Source organism: Arachis ipaensis, chromosome B08, assembly GCF_000816755.2.
Source record: "Arachis ipaensis cultivar K30076 chromosome B08, Araip1.1, whole genome shotgun sequence".
Taxonomy (NCBI): Eukaryota; Viridiplantae; Streptophyta; class Magnoliopsida; order Fabales; family Fabaceae; genus Arachis; species Arachis ipaensis.
The window spans coordinates 74616339-74639121 of NC_029792.2; the positions used below are offsets into that span (position 1 = coordinate 74616339).

The following is a 22783-nucleotide window of genomic DNA, read 5'->3' on the forward strand; positions in this document are numbered from 1 at the left end:
AACAGACCATGCAGGGCCAGACTAGGCGTATGTTACAAGTGCGGGGAACCAGGGCATATATCTCAGGATTGTCCACACAGGAAAAGTCGGGATGCAACCGAATCTGATTCTCAGACCCGAGGTAATTGCAAACTAGGAATTGAATCTTTAACTTCCTTGCATATCATTAATATGATGCATGACAAGTTTTGATAATCGTGAAGTCCAAATCGATGATTAGTCGAAGACTATTAATTGTTGAGACGAAGTGATATTTAGTTAACTTAGAGAAGTGGCTAGGCTCTTGAAGGATAAGAATCAGAGTGAGTGAGTGACGCAGCGGAAGTAGGGTGGATTATACCTAAGGAATCGAAAGTGTTGAGAGATACATGGAGTTATTGTTTGAAATCCAGTGACAGTAAAACTTTGAGGAAGAAGAATAGAGCAAATTCAACCTTTAGTTGTTAATTATTTAAGAGACGCGTGAAGATGAGACCAAATCCCTACTATGAGAGAGTTTCTGAGATAACTCTTGAAGGTGTACCAGAATTTTTATCTCAGAGAGAAAGTGAGTTTGCAATAGACTTAGTGCCGAAAGCGAAATCCGTGTTTATTGCGCCACAAGCAAAGACACCATTATAATCGGTAGAACTTAAGGTTGAGTTGAAGGGAATCGTCTGACCAACTATTTCTCAGTGGGCAGCGCCAGTTATGCCGGAGAAGAAGAAAGAGAACGGCAGGCAGCCTTATGCGGAGGGAGTGTGCCAACAAATCTTCGTGACTCGATCTAACCTTTCTTTTGAAGCCTGCATTGAAACTGTATTCGGAGTCCTTCTTAAATGACTTAATCATATTTCCAGTTTTACTCCTTACGCACAAGAATCTTGATTCTTCGAAGATGAGCTTGAGCTTGTCTTGGTATAATCACGTAATCCTTGATTCTTGGGAGCTCACTGTGAGTGGAGTTGCTCTTATTCGCAAATCGTGTTCTTCAAAATTGGCTGAGACTTCTTTGACTCTATACACTCTGTTCTTTCTACCAAAGGTCATTGATTTGAACTCTTTTCTTGAGATGCACCTAGATTCCTCTTCTTGTGCATTCCATTCTTTCGGTATAACTTTGATTGGCCGTATATAAAACTTTCTTTCTGATTTCCCACGAACACCGTTCTATTGTTCATTCCTCTTTTGAGCTTAATGTCTTTTTGAAAATCAACTCGAGCCTATATTAGTATTGCGTACGAATCCTAGCTATAACAATCAAGATGTTGATTCCTTAGAGCAAGACTTTTGGACACGAAAGATGAAGTATGTAAGTGTGTGACATTAAAAGGAGTTTTGGAGCTTTAAATTCTTGCCGACCGTAATGCCTATGAGTAAGTTAACGTGCTAGAATGCACTGTCTGTATGGATGCCTGAATGCGAAGAAGCTTGTTGCTCTTTCAGATCTATATGTTAATGATGCATTTGGTACCCCAAGCTTGCGTAGGGAGCTTTTGAATCTCGAGAGAAGGTTAACTTCAGTACCAGTAGCCATGATACCTGAACTTAATTAACTACTCAGAATTTTTACGATGCATTATCAAAAGGGATTAGGATACGCGTGAATACGACATCGTGAAGTGGTGACAGACGCTTGAGCAGGAAGTCTCTAAGTATTGGTTGGATGACCAAAGAGAAAGAACTGTTACATAAGTTAAGGTCTTAATTTGGGTGTTGAGAAAGTGGATGGAGGTGTCAGATTAAACCAATTACAAATTACAAGAGATCATAAGGTCGAGAACTTAGGGAGTGCAGTAATGGTGATAAGGAGCTACTAATGATATTGAAGCTTGTTGAATTAAAAAGATACCAAGAGAGAATTTTGTGTCAAAATCGGAGGTTGAGACGAAATATTATTATCCGAAGCTCACAAGAGAGGATTTTCGAATTTACCCTGAAATTACTAAAACGTACCACGAATTCAAGAAGATATTTTCGAGCAGCCAGAAATGAAGAACGAAGTGGCGATGCATGTGATTGCGTGTTTAACACATGAGAAAGTAAAAAGTGACCACCAAAAGCCATTCGGAATGCTGCAACTATTGAAGATTCTACACTGAAAGTGAGGAAAGGGTAGCTTTTGATTTCATAACAAAAGGTGATGCTGTTAGGTAATCGTGGATCAAGTGACCAAGTTCATTCCATCCATCGGAGCAAACTTTTTATCGGAGATATTAATGAGACTATACATCAGAAAGAAGGTGAGGTTTCATGGTGCACTAAATGCCTCTGTATTGATCGAAAACTAGAGCATCAAACATTTTAGTTCCTGAATTAATAGCCGAGGCGACGAAGAAAAGCTACGCAACTTTGAGTTAATATTCTTTCTATAAAAAGTTGATAGAAGAGTTATGCGGACCTGGGAAGAAAACTTTTCAAGTTTGAAGAAGGAAGTCTTGTATTCGTGAAGGTTACCTCAACAAGCTGGAATCAATGAGTAAGTCAAGACAAAGGGGTTGAAGCCAAAGTGTTTTAGGACATGAGTTAATAACAAGGACGGACTATTTCAGATTTTGAAGAGAATTGGGCCAGCGGCGTATCGGGTAACTCTATTCCCACACCGGTATGACGTGTTTCACATCTCAGTTTCAGCAGTACATTTCTGATGCCAATCACATATTAGAACCTAAACCAGAGCAACTAAGAAAAGATTTAACGCTTCAAATAAAATCGGTTAGAATTTATAATATGACACCATTGCCAAAAGCTTGGTAGAGAAGGAGTTACATTAGTAGATGATGCCAGGGGTGGAGCTAGATTAGAGGACACACCTAAGAACCCGAATCGAATATGCGGAAGGACTATCCACACCTCTTTTCAGGTAACTAAATTTGAATTTTAAGGACAAATTTTTTAATTAGGTGGGTAGGATGTAAACCCCGTAAAATTAGTGAATAATTAACCAATAAATTAAATTTTAATAAAGAAAATTAAAAATTTAAATTTTATAGTAAAATAAGATAAAGCTAATTAAAATAAGAATTTTGACACTAATTTCAAGGAATTTGGCCCAAGATTGGGCCAAACGGACCAAACCAATTGAATCGGACCTAAAATGGGCCCAAGGCCCAACCCATCAGCCAACTACAATTTAGAAGAGCCAATTCTCTTATTCCCTTCAGCCAAAACATGCTGAAGCAATGCTCAAGGTGAGGGGAAAGAAAACAAAACCCTAACACCACAATCAAACTACCATAACTTCTTGCTCCGAGCTCCGATCACCGCACTGTTTATGGCCACGTGACCACCACGTCGAGCTCTATGAATCTATTAGAACAATTTCATAGGTAAGTCTTATTCTTACTCCATTTCGTCTGCCCCTTTGATTCTCAAAAATTGTGAGTATACATGTTGAGAATTTGTTGGCTTTGATACCTTAGGTTCGATCTAGCTTGCGAGAATTGTTGGGCTTGGTTTGTTTGATCCATGGGTATGGTAAGGATCATTAACCCTAGTCAATTTTTTTATTTAGTGTGTTGGAATTAAATTTGGGTATATAAATGTTATGAAATGTGTTAGGTGTGTATGTATATGTGATATGAAGCTAGTGGAGGTGTTGGATGCTTAAATGGAAGCTTGGTTAGTGCTAAAGCTGAATTTTTTGAGTTGAGGGCTTGCTTTTTCACCTAAGTGGGTTGCCTTGGGTAATACGTGGAAATCGGCCAAGGTATGGTTTAGTTTTCACGTATTTAATATATAATATTTTGTGAAAACCTAGGCTAGAGGACCATAGGATTGGTGGGAATGATTAAGTATGTTGAATGTTTAGTATTTGTTATAATGGTTGATGATACGAATTGAACATGTGTTGGTGATTATTATTATTATGGTGAAATTAGTATGCTAAAATAGTGTTTGAATAATGATTGATATGTTGATGAGGTTGATGGTGCATATATGCTGGGTTGTTGATAGCCTTAATAATTAAAGTGAGAATTCAGGTGCGAAATTGTGTAATGTTGATGTATGATGGATGATGGATGGGTGTAAAACTGCGTTGTTGTGATATTGCATATATTGGAACTGATTTTTAGTGTAGGATGATTGATATTTGAATGGTGAATTAACGAAATAAAGGTTTGAGGGTTTTTGTGAAAAATTAATTTTTACCCAAACTTCAGCGAGCCATAACTTGGATTTCAGATCCCCAAATAGTTTCAAACTTGTTCCATATAAAAATTGGATCCGTGAAGTTTACATCGTTTGAAGAACGGATGAAAAATAATTTAAAATGAAAAAGTTATGCGCGTCGGAAATTTGGGGTTCAAAACTAAAATTCTGTAGATTTTCAGACTTAGCCATTTTTCTGATCAGAACGTAGTGTATGCGTACGCATACCCATCATTCGCGAAGGGTCGCTTTTGCCCCACGTGTATGCGTATGCAGACAAGGCTATGCATATGCAAAATGGACCAAAATGTACACCTACGCGTACGCGTGGCCCATTCGTACGCATGACCTGAGGGTTTTGCGTACGCGAAGACCATCACACGCGGCCATTCATTTTTGTTTGGTGTGCATGCGTACACATGAAGGGGCTGCGTACGCAAAATGGGCCAAAGTGCACGCCCACACGTACGCGTGACCTACGCGTACGCGTGGCCCCTGTTTCAGCAAAAATGAATTTTTGTGATTTAAATTTCAAATTTCAACCTCTAAACCTCTATTTTCATTCTTTTAACCTTAGATCTTATTAGTAAGCCTAGTAATAAGAGGGAGTTAGGAAATGGAGGGAACTTGAGGGTGAAGCAAAATTGAAAAAGTGATGAATTATATATGGAAATGTGTATACTTGAAGTGTATATGGTACCATGGCTTTAATGATCTGATTATGCAATAATTACAAATGTTTATGAATGTTTATTGGCTTATACACTCTATTATCTGAGACAGGAGTTTCTCTGGATAAAGTACCGTGGCTTGCCACCACGTGTTCCAGGTTGAGACTCAATACTCTGTTGACCCTACGTCGTAAGAGGTGACCGGGCACTTATAAATTCCCAGGAAGGTTGACTCCCATTGAGTAAAGTTATATATATTGTATGTATGTATGAATTATGAATGATAAGAGAAAAAGCTATTCCTAGACTCATGGGGATGCGCGACGGGATACAGTCCAAGGTTTAGTAGTCGAGCTTGTCAGGTTGGCTTGATAACCGACAGATGAGACTCATTAGCCATAGAATAGATATACATCATGTGCATATTGTTTGGTTTGCTTGCTTGTGCATTAATTGAGAATGCCTAATTGAATTATTATGTTAATTGTTATATTTGCTAATTGTAGTACTTGTATACTAGCTGAGTTTGCCCTTGCTTGCTTGTTTGTCTATGCGGTATCACTGGTGTTGGAGGATTGGAGGAAAGGGGGGGAAGTCAGGGAGATTAATCTAATTTAAGGTTTGATTAAGCTAAAATCTGAGAAGACCACCCGTTATGGTTTCTGTTGTAGTACCTTAAGCTTTATAATCTGAGTGTTGGCGTTCTAGGATTACCTCTTGCATTCCGAGGACCTTATATCTTATGTGCGTGGCACCTTTACCATGCTGAGAATCCTTGGTTCTCATTCTATACAATGTTGTTGTTTTTCATATGCAGGTCGAGAGGCACCTCGCTAGGCGTCTAGAGTTCTGCAGCGAAGTGATTTTTGGGATTTTATTTTGGTGTATAGTTTTGTTTAATCTTATTAGACGAATTTAGGACAGAATATATTCTTTGAAAACCTCGATTAAAAGTCTTTCCACATTTGTCTCAAGTTTTTTCGAAATTAAAAAGTCATTCGGAGGGAATAAATTTTGTCTGGAATTTTTGTCTGAAAAGAACCTATTTCTAGTGGTGAGGGAAGTTCAGAAGCATTACCTGAGCACCAGCACCGAGAAGAAGAGGGCGGTGGCAGCAGTGGCAGAATCCGACAGCAGCAATGGTCATGAATAGCGCCAATAAAGAGGAGGCTGCTGGCTGGCATCGGAGGGGCTTCCAGAGAGGAGGGAGCTGTCGGAGAGATGAGAATGTAGAGAGAGTGGGAGGCAAGAAGGTTAGAGAGAGAGAGAGAAAGAAATTCAAATGAGGGAAACGAGGGTTCGCGGTTCAAATTTAGGGCACAATTACCGTCCAATTTATCGGCGGATAAATCTGACGGCAACATGTTGTGGGTTACCAAAACACAGCGTTCCACTAAGTGGGTTTACCGTCGGAAATTCCAACAGTAAATCCGACCGTAAAATATTGCGCCTATTTTTTCCCTTTTTCCTCTAATTATTACAAGCGAATTTATCATCGGAAACGAGAATCCACCGGTAATATTTTGACACTACGAATTCCATGCCTAATCCACCGGTAAAGACGCTGTTACTCTACGACGCTAAATCCAACGGTATACAATATTTTTTTGTAGTGAAAAGAGAACACAAGACACGTTAGTGCTTTTAATGCTAAAGATGCATTTATATAGAACTAAGGATAAACAAAAAAATATTTGAAATTGTATAAAAATATAAAATAAATAAACATTATGCTTTTTATGCTAAAAATGCATTTATATAAAACTAAATTATTCTACTTTTTATTTAATTTTTTGATACAATAAGAAAATAGCTTATTCAACCTCATTTATTCACATGATGATTTCACCAAACTAAAAGAGTTTTTTTATTTCTCTAATTTCTTTTTAATTGTTACAATAACTTAGGAGGTATTTATATCTTTCATATCAGGTTAAAAATTAAAAAAAAATATGTCCACTAATAAAAAGGTTAATCTTCTAGCTAAATAAATTAAATAAAAAATATAAAATTAAATTGAACATTGTTGATACCTAAAATAAAATAAATAAAAAATAGAAAAAAAAAGATAACTTCTCAATCCAATCCAGTGCTCTTCAAGACCAAATAAAGGCTCCTTGCTTAATTGAATTTCATGTGTGATTTATAGCATACTCCACTCAACGATTTGCTTATTAAACCTACGACAATATGATGAAGAATGATGAAAAAACACAAAAACAATTAGTCAAAGAAGATAAAGTGCACAATGATCATAATGGAGCAAGTGCCATCTGATCTTGCCAAAAGAAGAAAATAAATTTAGGAAGAAAAAATTATTATTTTTTACAAGAGTTATTTGAGAGAAATATTATTGTCAAAATAAGAGAAAAAATTTTATTTTAGAGAATCATCATTGTTGGCATTGCATCTCGAAAATTTCAATAGATCAATTTTTCTGTACAATTGGAATAAACAGGATATTATCAACACATATTTATTTTATTCTTGTAGCATGTATAATTATGTGAAAAAAGTTGTATAAAAGTTTACATTTTTATTTATAGTGCAATGGAAAATAATTCTATGGATTAATTGTTATTAGGATAAAGTATATTTTTTGTTCCTAATGTTTTCAAAAAATTTTAAAAATACTCTTAAGTTTTAATTCGATTTAATTTTATCTCTAATATTTTAAAAATATTTTAATTTTACCCATTTTATTTATTTTTTCTATTTTACCCTATCTAAAACTTATTTATCATCATTTCTAAATTACCCCTTTTCTCTTTCTCAAATCCTTTCTGTCTAATTTTCAAACCCTACTTTAGAGTACCACCACATATTATTACCATCATCTCCTCCTTCAACTGCCTAATTTATCTTTTGCATCTGCCTTACCTTCTCTTATGTGTCATCCTCTTTTCTCCGCCTCAGCCTCGTCCTTCTTCCTCCTCCACAATGGACACCTCTATTGCCTGCTTCACACTTTCATTATGCTATTGCCAACCATTGCCCCTTCGTCAATGTAGATTCGTTGCTGCAGATCTTATGTTGCTGGATAGTAAATGTAGTGAGTTACACTTATTCCAGTTCAAGAAAATGGGTTAAATTTGTCCTACTTGATGGGTCTTCTCCCTCCTTTTTATCATTGTTCTCCTCTTTTCCCCCTCTTGTTCCTATCTCTCTTTGATTTAATTAAAGAAAAAATTGATTATTATATTAAAATAAGAAGTTAATTATTGCGGTGTTGTTGTTATTATATGGGTAGGGAAGATGGACAGCCACTACAAGACACACGGCAAATAGTAGCACTTTATTAGAGTCGATTTTAAAACCAGCTGCTATTTGCAATTTAGCGGCAATTTTCGTGGCAGATTCGAGAGACGCCGCTATTTGCTTTCTTTTCAGGGTTTAATTTGATGCCCTCTTTCTCAGATCTCTATCTCAATTCTCATTCTGATTTTCATCACTTCACTAGTTACAAAACAGTTCTCTTCTTTCCAACTTTCCATCACCGTCTCTACACCTCTCTAAAGTTTCTACATTGTGCTAGCTCCTCTGCTTCTTCTTCTCCCTCATCTGCTCTACCAGATCTGCTAGCTATCTCATCTGTGTAGCGCTGTGCGCAGTTTGAATCTGCGGTAGCGATACGAGCATCCTATCACTGTCACCTCCACCACGCCCGTTGCATGTTCTTCTCCTTCTTCCTTTATTTATTTATTTGGATTGTGACAAAGAGGCTTCTTGTATGGTTCGGAATCAATCAAAACACAAGCATCAATTTTGTTGGTAGCATAGTCCAAATCAACAATGAATTCTAAAAATCAAATAATAATGTCACAATACAAAATAACCGAGAGTATTTAGCTCCCGAGTCATCTTTCCTAGGAGTTGTAATGAAGTGTCATGTTATTGGCTATGAGAGAGAGAGAGCATGGGGGATTGGGAAATTAAACCAAGCATGTCCTCATGCTAAACCAACCAAAGGAGATGAATGAAGGGGTAATTATTAATGCAACTACCTATATGCATGTAACTATACTAAATGCTATCTATATATATTTACACTATGATTCCTATTGAGTTTGGCAAAAACAAACAAAAGAATCTCAATCAATCCCAAGTAGGAACTTAGGGCCAAGACAAGGAAAATATAGCAATATAATCAATGTCCAAAGATTGATTTGAAATTTTCAAAATTAAGTTCAACAACTTGCAAAAAGATACAAAATAAGCAATGGAAACATAGAATTCAGCAATTAAAACCCTCACCTGATGTGTTTACACTCTAATCGCTCAGTGTGTAGGGTTTAATCACTCAATCCTCCTTTAATCATGTTTCTCAAAGATTTGCAATTCGTCTAACAATCAACTAATATTTGATGAATGAATGCAAATATCATGAGGACTTTTGTGGGTTGTAATGGGGCTTAGGTAAGGGTAAGTGGGCTAATAGATTGGATATTTGATTAGCTCAAGTATCCCACCTAATCCTACATCATCCTATATACAAGACAAAACAACCTAACTACCCATTTATCCCTTTTTCATGTTCACTCATGCATCTTTCTTTTTCAATTCACACACATATGCATCTCTTATTTTCATTCTTATTGTCATTTCTTTTCTTTTCTTTTTTTCTTTTTCTTTTTTTTATACAAAGTATATACACCAAAATTTTTTCTTTTATTAACACAAAGAGATGCATATGTCTTACTTAATAGATGCATGAGTGTTTACCCATTTTTCCAAATATTCTCAATGAACACCCAACTAACTTTCTACCAATATTTCTCACAAATTCCCCCACACTTGATTAACACACATACTTAAACCCAAGCTAATCAAAGATACAATTCAAGGACATTAATGGTTTTTTACTTAGGGCAAATGATGTGATTAAAATAAGAACAAAGGGGAATTAAAAGGCTCAAAAGTAGATTACAAAGGTAGATGTAAGGGTTGGCCATATGGGTTAAGTGAGTTTAATTTCAACAATGGCCTCAATCATACTGGATGCATTCAAAACAACAAATAAAGGACATAAAGATTCAAGCAAATCTAAGATTACAATCATAAAAGGAGTATACACTACAAGAAAATAAGCTTTCTGCCACGCTTTTAAAGCGTGCCGAAAAGTGCTAAAAAGGGTGCCGACAGCTTTTCGCCACGCTTTTTGAGCTATCGGTACGCTTTTAAAAGGGTCACATCTGCGAGCGTGCCGGTTGCTCTATCGCCACGCTTTTGTGGATCTATCGGCACGCTTTCTTTTTTGCCACGCTTTTAACTCTTGCCACGCTTAAAAGCGTGGCGATATGTATTAACCTATCGGCACGCTTTAAAAGCGTACCGAAAAATGAAAGATATGGCTACGCTTTTGAAACGTGCCAACAGTAAAAGATATGGTGTCACTTTTGAAGCGTGCCAATAGTCAAAGAAACATGGACCTATTGCTACGCTTTTAAAGCGTGGCTATATCCCTATCAAATTAAAAAAAAAAAACAATCTGGCATATACTTTTAGAGTACTCAAATTCTAATGCACTCCAAAAACAATAAAAAACATTGACAAAAATCTGTGAATATCATTTAAAAAAATTAATTAATGAAAATTAGTATTACATTAATAAAATTCAAACCAAATTAGCTATATCAATCTCTTATAACCAAAGTAGTTATAAAATACAGTGGGATAAAAAATATCAATACATATACAACTTATTAAAAGTCATTTAACTTATTCTATCTCTGTCATTTTTTGTGTAGAAAATAAAAAAATTAAAAAATAAATATCAATAATCCAAACATAATATTGTTGAGTTTCGCAGTTTATAGGCAAGAACTCATGATGTTGAATCTTATAGCTCACAGCATTGTGCTTTAGAGAAAGGAGATGGCCCTCTTGGAAGAACTTCTATCATTTTTGTAGCACTTGAGGATTTTATATTCTTCATGCATGACTATCAATGCACTTTCTTTACTTCCCATTCTTCTTACCTGCAACAAGTTTAAAAGAAATGCCATGAAAACACACTCAACCATTTTATCTTCAAAATTCCAGAAATTTCTCATCAAGTACAGATAAATAAATCATAATTTTCAACACTATAAAACACACAGAAATTTCCAGAAATTACTCATTGAGCTTTAACGTGCTGAAGGACATCATAGGCTTCATGTTCTTCTCCAAAATCCTACAGGGACGAATAGTTTAAGAATTACTATAATAATAATAATAATAATAATAATAATAATAATAATAATAATAATAATAATAATAATAATAATAATAATAATAATAATAATAAATGAATAAAGCAAGAGACGATAGCAATTAGCAAAAGGTTCAACTTGCACAAAAGCAAAGCAAAACATGATACCTTCACAACTACGCAGGAGCAACCAGTTCAACTTGCACAAAAGCAAAGCAAAACAGGACCTTCTTCACTGCAGATTAAGAGTATGATAAAAAGGGTATCAACTAACTACCATTTTGGCTTTAAAAAAATTCAAGTTTTGACAAAATAACCCTTCTGAAAGAGGGAAAAAATGACATTTTGGCTCCCTAAAGATGATTTCAGTTTGACAAAATAAGCTATTTTCTTCATAAGTGCCAAATAACTCATGCATTTGATTCAACTTTTTATTGGAACATTTGAAAAATTATTTAGAAAGTACATACAAATAATCGAAGAAAAATTCAATCTCTAGGAATACAATAGTTTTCTTACTTAAATCATAACTGGGCCTTATAATCTAATCTTATTAGGTAAAAATTCAATTATCAATTATATATAATAAATAAGTAAATAAATATGACAGAGCTATCACCAATTCACCAGCTAATTTTGGGTATTATATCAATTTAAAAATAAATATTTCCACTCTCATTTTCAAAAATTCAATTATCAATTATATATAATAAATAAGTAAATAAATATGACAGAGCTATCACCAATTCACCAGCTAATTTTGGGTATTATATCAATTTAAAAATAAATATTTCCACTCTCATTTTCTTCTGGCTATTTTTGCTAATACAAAGATGGTGAACCAAAAGAAAAGGAAGGGAGCAAGAAATATTGAAATAGTACCTCATAAGCGTTGGATTTGGTACCAAGCTAGATCAGAACACCAACACTCTTTACCTGAAAACCAGAAGAAAATGTTAAACATGATTAACTATAAGCCCTCCGAATTTGAAATCCCACAATATCCTTAAAAGTTTGCCTCTTATAAACACATGAAGCTAAATCACAACATTACCACCCATTTCCCTTCCCAAAAAAGTTTTAAACACAGATTTGAGAAGCTGAAAACTCATGAGTTTTTCTTAGCATAATGAACACGAATCCATATAACGGGGCAAAAAAAAGTCCATTTTTGAAGTGAACCCGATGATGAAAAAAGAAAAGAGAAGTTGAAAACAATGGATTTGAGAAAGAGAGGAATGTACCCAGATTGAAATAGGAGAGATCCATACCTGAAGCATTAGCAGGGACAGTTTTTAGATATGAAATCTATGAGAAAAGTGACATTTTTTTATGAATCTATGAGAAAATTAAATAAATAAGACATGAGTAAAATCAAATGGAACACACCCAGACATCCTTGTTGATAGGAAAAAAGAGCAATCTTTTACAGCCATGCACTCTACAGAGCTAAAGTCAACCCATAAACACTTCACTCCCAAAATAATCTAATGTGAAACATCTAGAATTAACACCTAGTATTTCTCCAACAACCAAATTAATCCATAGAATTAAGAGCTATATAGTTATATATACTACAAACAAGCCAATGACAATTGTTTCTCAATCAGGTAAGAATTACTAAGATTAAATTTAATCACAAAACAGTAGTGTGAGTCACATATTGAGACAATTACAATTTGGTATTAATAGTCTCTAATAAAAAATTTAATTACTACGCATGAATCAAGAACAAACAGAGAAAGACACCAAAAAAAAGAGAAAAAACCAGTTCCAATCAATAGTAAGAAAAAGCCACCGACAAAAAGAACAGAGACACAGACACTTACCAAAGACGAACACAGACACAGCCTCACAAAAGACAAACTATACAATCATGTAGGCACATTATAAAGCTTCCATAGCATAAAAAAAATCCCATTTTGAATAAGGCACATGAATGAAAGCTGAGTTTGTTCACTCACCCAGGTACAAGAGACACCTAATTCCATAGTGGAACCTTTAATTAATTTGGACCCTACTGTGTGCACATATGCTTCCACTATCACACATATTTCTATATATACTAACAAATATTACACCAAACTAAATATATAAAATCTACCTGCAAGACATCTCGTTGTGGAGAAGACAACACAGTAGAAAGAAGTTCAATGTTGTTTCTAGCAACATCAAAAGCTTCCTTAGTTTGTTCAGGAGTAAAACTCTGCACAGGAATATCATCATGCTGAGTCTGGCGTGGAAGATCAAGTTCAACCTCAGACACCGAACGCGGAGGAGTGAAAATAGGCGCCAAGCTCTCGTTGTGACAGCCAGGGAACCGAATACCCTTTGATTTCAGACTCAACCACAAAATGGAAACAAGCAATCAACAATAACACTAACAATAACCCACACTAGCAAATTCAACAGCTAGAGCTAGTAACTAACCCAATCAATTTAGCCTAGGATTTTGAGTTTCTAGTTTCTAGGCATGATATGATTATCAGAAATTGTCCCTTGACTTCAACTTAACAATGAAGCAGATATGCATGAAATAGGAAAAAAGGTAGCAGTACCTTGTAAGTTTCTTCATAAACAGGGAGATAGTGAAGCTCGATGGTGGATTCGCCTCAAGCCTCAATCATGATCAAAGCCTTGTTGCGGTTATTAAAACGGTTTGAGGATCGTCAATTAACCTAACCATATCATCAAGAACCCTCTCAGCAGCGACTTCAGAGAAAGCCTTCTCGCAATTCTTCACGATGGTTTCAAGCAAGACAAGGGGTAAGGAATCGAACCTTTCAAGCAGCGACTTCAGAGAAACCCTAAACCATGAATCGAATCTTTACCACTGACGCCAGCGATGCATCCGACGCCAAGCTCGACAGAGATGCCACCAATCATTTCTTATAAACACAAGAGACGTCGGCACTAGCAGAATGATGGTTGGCGCTGACAGGTTACCGCTGACGAGTGGCGCTGATGAGTGGTACTGATGGTTGGCGCCACGCGTGAGAGAGGGAGACGGCGGCGTGGGGCATGAGCGACGAGGGAGGGATGGATGTAGGTGCTGCGACGGGTTGGAGGGAGGGGTTGTGACGGGTTGAGAGAGGGAGACAGCGGCGTTGTTGGGAGAGGGAGTTAAGGTTGCAGAGATGAGAAGGGTGAGTGACGGCCAGATAGGGTGAGAAGTGATTTTCGAAACCAACACTTCTAGTCTAGTCTAGGTTAAAACATAAAACTTAGAAAAAAAAGTGAAGTGTGCAAAAAATTGGGTGGGAACCTAAATTTTGGAAGGAGGGAACTCTATCGGTACGCTTTTGTAAGGTACCCAAATAAACATAAGATATGGGCACGCTTTAAAAAGGTGACCATTGAAAAACTAACTAGCTACGCTTTTCAAGCGTGCCAGTTTCTCTCTATGGCCACGCTTTTCAAGCGTGGCAAAAAAAAGCATGGCCGAATCACAAATCAGTAACCACCCTCATAAAAGCGTGCCGGATTCTCTCTATGGCCACGCTTTTCAAGCGTGGAAAATAAGCGTAGCCAAATCCCAAATCAGTGGCCACCCTCGCAAAAGCGTGCCCATAGACCACTTTTGGGCACGCTTTAAAAGCCTGGCAAGAAAAAATGGTGCCGACAGGCCTTTTTTCTTGTAGTAATAACACACAAGAACAAAATTTGTGGTTGAAAATGTGCAACCACGCAATTTAAGCTCAAATCTCACTAGGTAATTTGTTCAAGCTCTTTTCTATGTTCCATAAAAAGCTACTTCAAGCAAGTTCAAAAACATATTTTCAAATCTAATCAATGGAATGCCCAAAAAGGGATTTCTTGAAAATTCTTTGTTGTTTTACCAAACTTATTCAATCTAACATGCAACATACAAGTATTTACTTTTCTATAACTATAAACATTAAAGAGATATATATAAACAAACTAAACAAAATGCAAACAAGTACAAAAATTGCAAAAATTGAAGAAAAAGGACAAAAAGAGTATTGCAAAGTGTCTAAGGAAAGAAATTTTACCCCCTTTGAAGTTGGCGATCCTCTCCTACACTTAAATAATGCACGGTTCTCCGTGTATGCACTCAATCCGAGGGATGTAGGGCTTTGCAGCTCCACCTTCAGTGGGTGGGCTGCGGGGGCTCCGGGTTGCTTTGTATACAAATAAACAACGATTGACGAAAAGTAAGATGTGTGGTATGATAAAATGCAATGCGTATATTCTAAATGCGCGCACAATTTAGAACACAACACATTAATCGGGAGAGACAAAAACCACAAAAGCAAAAGAGACAGCATGTTCCTCAATCAAGTAGTCCTAGGTTGTAAGTAAAGCATAAGCAAGAGTGAATGCACAAATAACCCTAGGTAACCACAACTAAAGTGAATTGAGTATATGAGATATTGGATATTGAAATTGTGCAAGTGAAAGCGCAAAATTAATAGAACATGGCACAATTGACAATAAACAATTCAATGATGAAAAGAGACTAACTATTCATCGTTAGGAATAAGGAGATAATCACATGTATAAGGTGCTTGTTACAAAAAGTGACAAGTCTTGATAAGGATCAAGTCAAGTCAACTAAAAAAAATGCAAAGCATTAACAAGGAACAAATACCTTGTTATGTGATTATATTCACTTAAGAACCATGATGACTAAATAGCTCAACTCAATTCACTAAAGTGAAAGTGCACAATTCAAGATGCCAACCAAGGATAAAGTCTAATGCATATGGTAGCTACAATATATGAATCAAACTCACAATTCAATTAGGCAATTAAATAAAGAGTTAGTGTCCAGTGCACATATTTATCAAACTTGAAACTAAATTCAACTAAGAAGAAACCTAATCAATGTTAAACAAACACTTGCAATTTATTTAACTAAGAACGACTAAACTAAAACAATTATAATAATTAAAATGAAAATAGAATGAAATGGAAAGTAACTAGAATAAGTAGAAAAGAGGACAAAAGCAAGAGAAGAGATGGGTGGAGGGGAAAAGAAGAGAAGAAGTAGAGAGAAGAGAAGAAAAGAAGTATAATGGGTGAAAACAGGGGTGTGCGCACGCACAGAGTAGTGTGCGTACGCACACAAGGCTGAAAAGGGAAGGTGTGCGTCCACACAGCATGGTGCGAGCACTGCGAACAGAAGAGGAATTACAGCGTGTGCGTGCGCACAAGTGTGTGCAAATGCACAGAAGGGTTTTTTTTGTTAAGGGAAGGATCATGTGTGCGTGCGAACACAGGTCCGTGCGCACACACGAAAGGCTAAAGGGGCAGGGGTTCATACGCACAGGCTGTGCCAACGCTCCCACCAGAGTGGTTGCAAGTTGGTGTGCGGATGCACACGTCTGTGCATCTGCACAAGAAGCGCGAAAAGGGTATGTGTACGTACGCACGAGTGGGTGCAGACGCATAGGTCACAGAAAGCAGGGGAACGCACGCGCATAAGGCGTGCTGGCGCTGCGAACAGAGGGAAAAATCATGTGTGTGTGTGCGCACGGGTTGGTGCGCACTCACAGGAAGCAGAAAATAGCTGTTCTGTGCACACGCACAAGTATGTGTGTACGCACAGATGTCCTGTTTTGCAAAAATTTTCTTCAAAATTCAAAGGTACCAAGCCTTAGTTCAATCAAAACCAAACACTAAAACATGCAAGAACCCATAAATTCATGATCCAAACCAAAATTAACTTACAAATATCAAAATTAAACTAATTCTAAGCTAACCAACCAAACAAAAATGCAATTAAGGCAAAATGTGTACAAAAGGAGAAGAGTTAGAACAATGTTATCAAGCACTTTTATTTAATGTCTTTAAGTTAGACAATTGGGAGAGCCCTTGCTATGGTGGCTTGTGCTTGACCTTCCCACCAATGCTTGAATCTCCAATGTCCTCCGGAATCCCAATCCTAACCATCAACAAAGACAACCAAAAAGCAAGCTATTTACATATTAACATATTTACAATAGCCACTAACTTTACACCATTGCAACTCCCCGGCAACAGCACCAAATTTGACAAAGAGGCTTCTTGTATGGTTCGGAATCAATCAAAACACAAGCATCAATTCGTTGGTAGCATAGTCTAAACCAACAATGAATTCTCAAAATCAAATAATAATGTCACAATGCAAAATAATCGAGAGTATTTAGCTCCCGGGTCGTCTTCCCTAGGAGTTGCAATGAAGTGTCATGTTATTGGCTATGAGAGAGAGAGCATGGGGGATTAGGAAATTAAAGCAAGAAAGTAAATGAACATGCAAGGAATGGAAATGGCAACTCTTGGAAAGAATTGGGTAATCTAGACTTCATATCCTAGTTGTGGACCACATACATCGCAATTGTGTGAAAGCAATACAAACTAGTCAATCCTCCTTGAGAATTAGTCAAAAGGTATAATTGATCTCAATCCATACATCCTAGTCAACTCACTAATTACTTAGTGAAAGACTAGCTTCAATGGAAACCAAATCAATTAACCATTCTCACACAATGCAGAATAGACATCCACAACTCAATTCCACCCAAACATCCAATTTCTCAACCAAGAGTGTGAAAACTAAACATGCAAGAAATTAAACATCAAAGTAATAAAAGTCAAAAGCAAGTAAAAGTCAAAGCAATAAAACTTCAAATGCAAGAAACCTCTTGGCAAGTAATTGAGGACTAAGGCTACCTATCCTAGACATTGACCACAAACATATGATGATTATGAAGAGTTAATCCTACTTAGTCAACCTTACATCGAAGATAAGTCAAATAGGCATAGTTGATTTCAATCCCTAAGTCCTATGTCAACACTAAGGGGTTACATAGAGTCAAGGGAAACTAAATCAACTAACTACTCTAATATATCAAACAAGAATGGACATCAATGACTCAAGGGACACCAAAGTCAACAATTCCAAGCCAAGAGTGGAGAAAAACTAAGTGAAAACTAAGCCAAGCATTTTATCAAACACTTAGTGTGCATTAGAATAAAATAATATTAAATTGCAATAAAATAAATTCTAAAACTACCAAAGCAAGAAAGTAACAATAGCAACTAGAGAAAGCAATAAATGACATGAAAACATAAAATTGTATTAATTAGAATTAAAATGACAAAAGTTTTCATAACATGAAAATGACATAAAAGAGAAAATAACAAAAGAGATGAAGAAGATAAAGACAAGAAAGTATGGAAATATAAATGAAACTACACTAAAACAAGAATTAAAGTGCTGAAATTAAAGAAAATTAAACTAAGAAAACCCTAATTCTAGAGAGATGGAGGAGCTTCTCTCTCTAAAAACTAAGAGAAAACATAATAAAAACTAAACCTAATTGCCCCCAGAATTTGCCCCCAGTGATTTGCATTAATGAGCTCACGTGCAGGGACCTGTGCGGACGCACAGACGCATGCGTCCACACACATGCTGAAAATTGACCTGTGCAGATGCACAAGTACCTGTGCGTAACTATGTCCACTATAAGAAATTGTATATCATTTTAAAGCCCCGGACGTTAGCTTTCTAATGCCACTGGAACCGCCTCATTTGGAGCTCTGTACCTCAAGTTATGACCAATTTAGTATAGAGAGGGCAGGGATGGCAGCTTTCCAAATCTTTCATTTCTTGAATTCTTTCACTTTGTATGCTTTCCTTCCACTTTCTCAAGCTATTCTTGCCTTCAAAACCTTAAATCACTCAAAAAAATATATCAAGGCATCGAATGGGAGAAAAGTGAATTAAAATTGGCAATTTAAGCATGAAAAGCATATTTTTCACAATTAAGCACAATTAGGAAAGAATTCACAAAAGCATGCTATTTAGGCGAATAAATGTGGGTTTATGCGATGGAATCTACTCAAATCAAACTAAAATATATCGTAAAATATGGATTCATCAGATTGTCGTTTATTTTTCTTCTTTTTTTCTGCTAGGTTTTCACGTTTTTACAAGAGGAGAAGTGCCCCTTACCAACAACAAAAGGGATCTTCTGTCCCAGAACTGCTCGTTGTTCGTGCCTCCTTCCTTCTGCTTTGCACCTTCACTTCTAGTTTTCTCTTTATGGTTTTTCTTTTGTTCTGATTTTTTGCGCATTCTAAATCTTGGTTCTGATTCTGTTCTTAGGTTTTCTACTAATTAAATTGATTGTTTTGCTTTATCGAAGAAGAAGAGAAAGCTCAATAGAGAATCTTTTTAGTGTATTCCATTCAATATCGAAACCAAGTTGTAAATTGTACTATGAGAATAATTTTTACAAATATTTTTATAAATTTTTCAGAATCAAGTGATACCCTTTGAGTTTGGAAAGGGGAGCTTAGAGGATAGGTCATGAATCTTGGTTGATATTGAGACTATTAAGCCTACTCATGTTTTTAATGTTGATGATTTCACTAGTGCATTTAATTTGAAGTGGTTTGAGGCTAACAAAATAGAATCTATTGGTGTTGACTGTTGATGTTGTTGGTGTGCTAACATTGGCAAGTGCTTGCAAAGGCCATAGTCTTCCCATGATGAATTATGCATTTAGTGGTAATTTTGAACATAAACCAAATTTTAATGTTTATTTATACTCTAAAACCCAGGCCAAGGTGAGTTCCAAAAGTTATACAATCTTGGTTAGATGTAATCTTGTATGGGCAATCAGTGAGAAGCGGACTAACATTGCACTTGGCAGCTAAATTGTCGAGGTTGAGAGGTGTCGTTTTACACAGTGGCATTCTTTTTGGACTTAGAGTTCTCTGCCATATGAAGTTCACATTTTGCTTTGATTTTTATAAGGTAATCTATATATTTAGTTCTATAATAGTTATTTGATGGAAACTTTATATTGAGAAAATTTTAAAACTAAATTGACGTGACAATTTAAAAGTGTTAGGATTAAGTTGATTAATTTTTTTCGGTATCATCTCATATCATCTAAATCGTGCAGAGCATCTCCCTGTATTTTGCCTTAATGCTCGTTGATGCATTATGCAAACTATCTCATAACAATTAATAGCCATTAAAGTGTGCCACTGACCTGAATATTTCTATGATAGAGATATCTGTGTTTTTTGAGTGTCAATTTTTGTTTCCTTCAGTTGAATGTTAACTCATTGTATACTCAATTAGCTTCCTGAAGCTTTATTTATAAAATAGCAAAACTTGTTAAAGGTTTGGTTGCATAGGTTGATATGCTGCAAAAAGGATTCAAGGTGATTGGACAATTGAAAAATGGTAGAAGCAGTTCCTACCACAAGTTGAACCCAACTTCTACAGGTATCTTTCTTAAAGCACCTTTTAATCTTTTCACTGTCAAATTATGAAAGATATGGACTTCATAATAACCATTTGTCACTCTAGAGATTCATAGCTAGTTTGGATTTTTTGAACTAATTTATACGATGATAGCTAATAGAGATTGGATGTCTTCAATCACGTCACATTTTGTTTGTCCAGGTAGTACACTATCTAGGAATGGACATTCATGATTGTTCAATGGTCAGCTTTGATGCTCCTTTGAAGCCAGGTGTTGTAAGTTATTTCCTTGACTATGCAATAGTTTTATCTACTACTTTGTTATACATATCGAATATAGAGAAATTGAAATAATAGCAATTCTAAATTCTAATGACAAAATATTAGAAAACGTATTTCTAGCATGCTATCTTCAGGACAGTAGGTGGACACTTTTCATGTCAAATGATAACAAAAGTTCCATCCACAGAATAAACTGCCTAATAAAAGAATAGGAATTCTATAATTCTTGCATTATTATAATCACAGCCAATCCAAGAACTAAACTATAAGTAAATAAATATATTATTTTTAAAAATAAGATAATCTTCACGTTGAAAGAAAGCCATCCAGGTGGTTGTGATTTAACTTAGGGTCCGGTGAGTTTGATTTTTATTTTTCCATAATAAAAGTGATTTCTTAACAACATAATTTTTCCAATAAAGTTACTCATGTTATTTTCTCTAATCGAAGGCTGAAAACATAAATTATTTTATTTTTATATTTTTGTGTTGAAATTAAGATGCCTACCTTCTATTGAAAATGAACAGTTTAAAGAAAAGTTGAACCAAATTTCATGTATGAGACGAAATATATTTTGCACTTCTACTGCTTTACTTAATAACCATTGGCTAACACTTGACAGCTTGTGCTTTTTATTCATTGTGAACAGGTGATAACTATGAACTAGGAGTTTACATCCCATCTTCTTATAATTGCCCAGAGAGGTACTTGTGGTTTATTAAAGAAGTTGTTGTAAGTGCAAAATTGAAATTGATTATTAGAAACTAGTTTTTATCAATTTTTAACAGCTAGAGGCCTAGAGGTGCAGATCCGGGTTTTCTTGAGTGATAGAATAATATCTGAAAACATGTTGATAAATATTTATATCTTGGCCTTTTTCCCCTTTTTCTTTTTTTGCCCCAAAATATTATTAATTTTACCAGAACTTGCACCATATGATATGGTTTGATCGTTATAGTTAGAGCAAAGTAACTAATGTTGTTGTAACACAGGTCCTTACAACATCAATTCCAAAAGAAGTAAAACAAATTGAGTCCATACTAAATAACTTCTGCAGTGGAATGGGTGTGGACAGCCAAAATAACATGAGAGCTACATTCAGTTGACAATGCCCTTAAAACATTCAAGAACTAGAATAGTGATCTCTTCACGTGTTTAATAAATATGATGTAAAGAAAATAGGTTATAGTAAAGAAAAATGGTATAAACTATTGTAGTTGATCTATTTTCTTTTTTAAAAAAACCCACATACATTTGCGGCGGTTTCAAAACCGCTGCAGATTGTTTTTTAAAAAATTCATTGACTAAAATAGTGGCGGTTCTGCAATCGCAGCAAAATTATCAACCTGATTTGCTGCAGTTGTGCCAGCGGTACATTAGAACCGTCGCAAAATCAAATCTCCACCCCCTAACCCGCAACATTTGTGGAACCGCTGGTATGTTGTTTTGCGGCAGTTTTAAACCACCGCAAATCCAAAAAAAGAAATGCCGTAAATTCCTGGTTCCCTTGTGGTGAGTGGCCATGGGATGCGTGAGGGAAGGTTTGACAAATAGAGGTGTTGATGAGAACTTCTGGCAGTGAGATGAGTGACGAGGCGAAAGGAGGAGGGTGAAATTGTGAAAAAGTAATGGTGATGATGAGAGGAGAGAAAAAAGAGAGAATATGATGATGACGCAGAAGAGAGACAAAGATGGTGATAGTTGAATTTGGAGGCGGTGATTAGAGTTCTCAAAATTAATATGTATAGTAGGGTATTTTAGTTATTTTTTATAATAAGGGTATTAGAGTACTAATTCTAATTCGTGCAAGATCTAATTTATTAGTTTTTCAATCGAACTAGCTTGTCTAGATCAATTTTGACAAAAGTAACACAATTTAACTAACTACATCTATTAAATTTTAATTAGTACAAATCAAACATCTTTAAAAACAGATGTTTTATAAATTTTTATCTAAAAATCTCCCAAAAATAAATGGATATGAATGTGATATAAAAATAAATAAGATAAAAAAAAACTTACACTCTTCTAGTACTATTTTATGAATATGACAAGTCTATCTTCAAATTAACTACATCTTATTATTTTAAAGTGTTTATCATATGGTTTGAGTTGTATATCTAATACAAAATTTGAGTGTGTAAAATTATGTAAGAGGAATATATATAGTGGTTTAAAAGTTTTATTGTGTTTATGAATGTTCATCTGTAATATTATATAAAAAATTACAACTTATATATATGTGGTGAGTAGCAGAGCAAAAAGAAAATAAATACAAAT

At 35.5% G+C, this 22783-nt stretch overlaps 1 pseudogene; it reads right to left on the reverse strand.

The window, feature by feature from the left end:
- On the reverse strand, window positions 10416-14018 carry LOC110265320 (annotated as a pseudogene).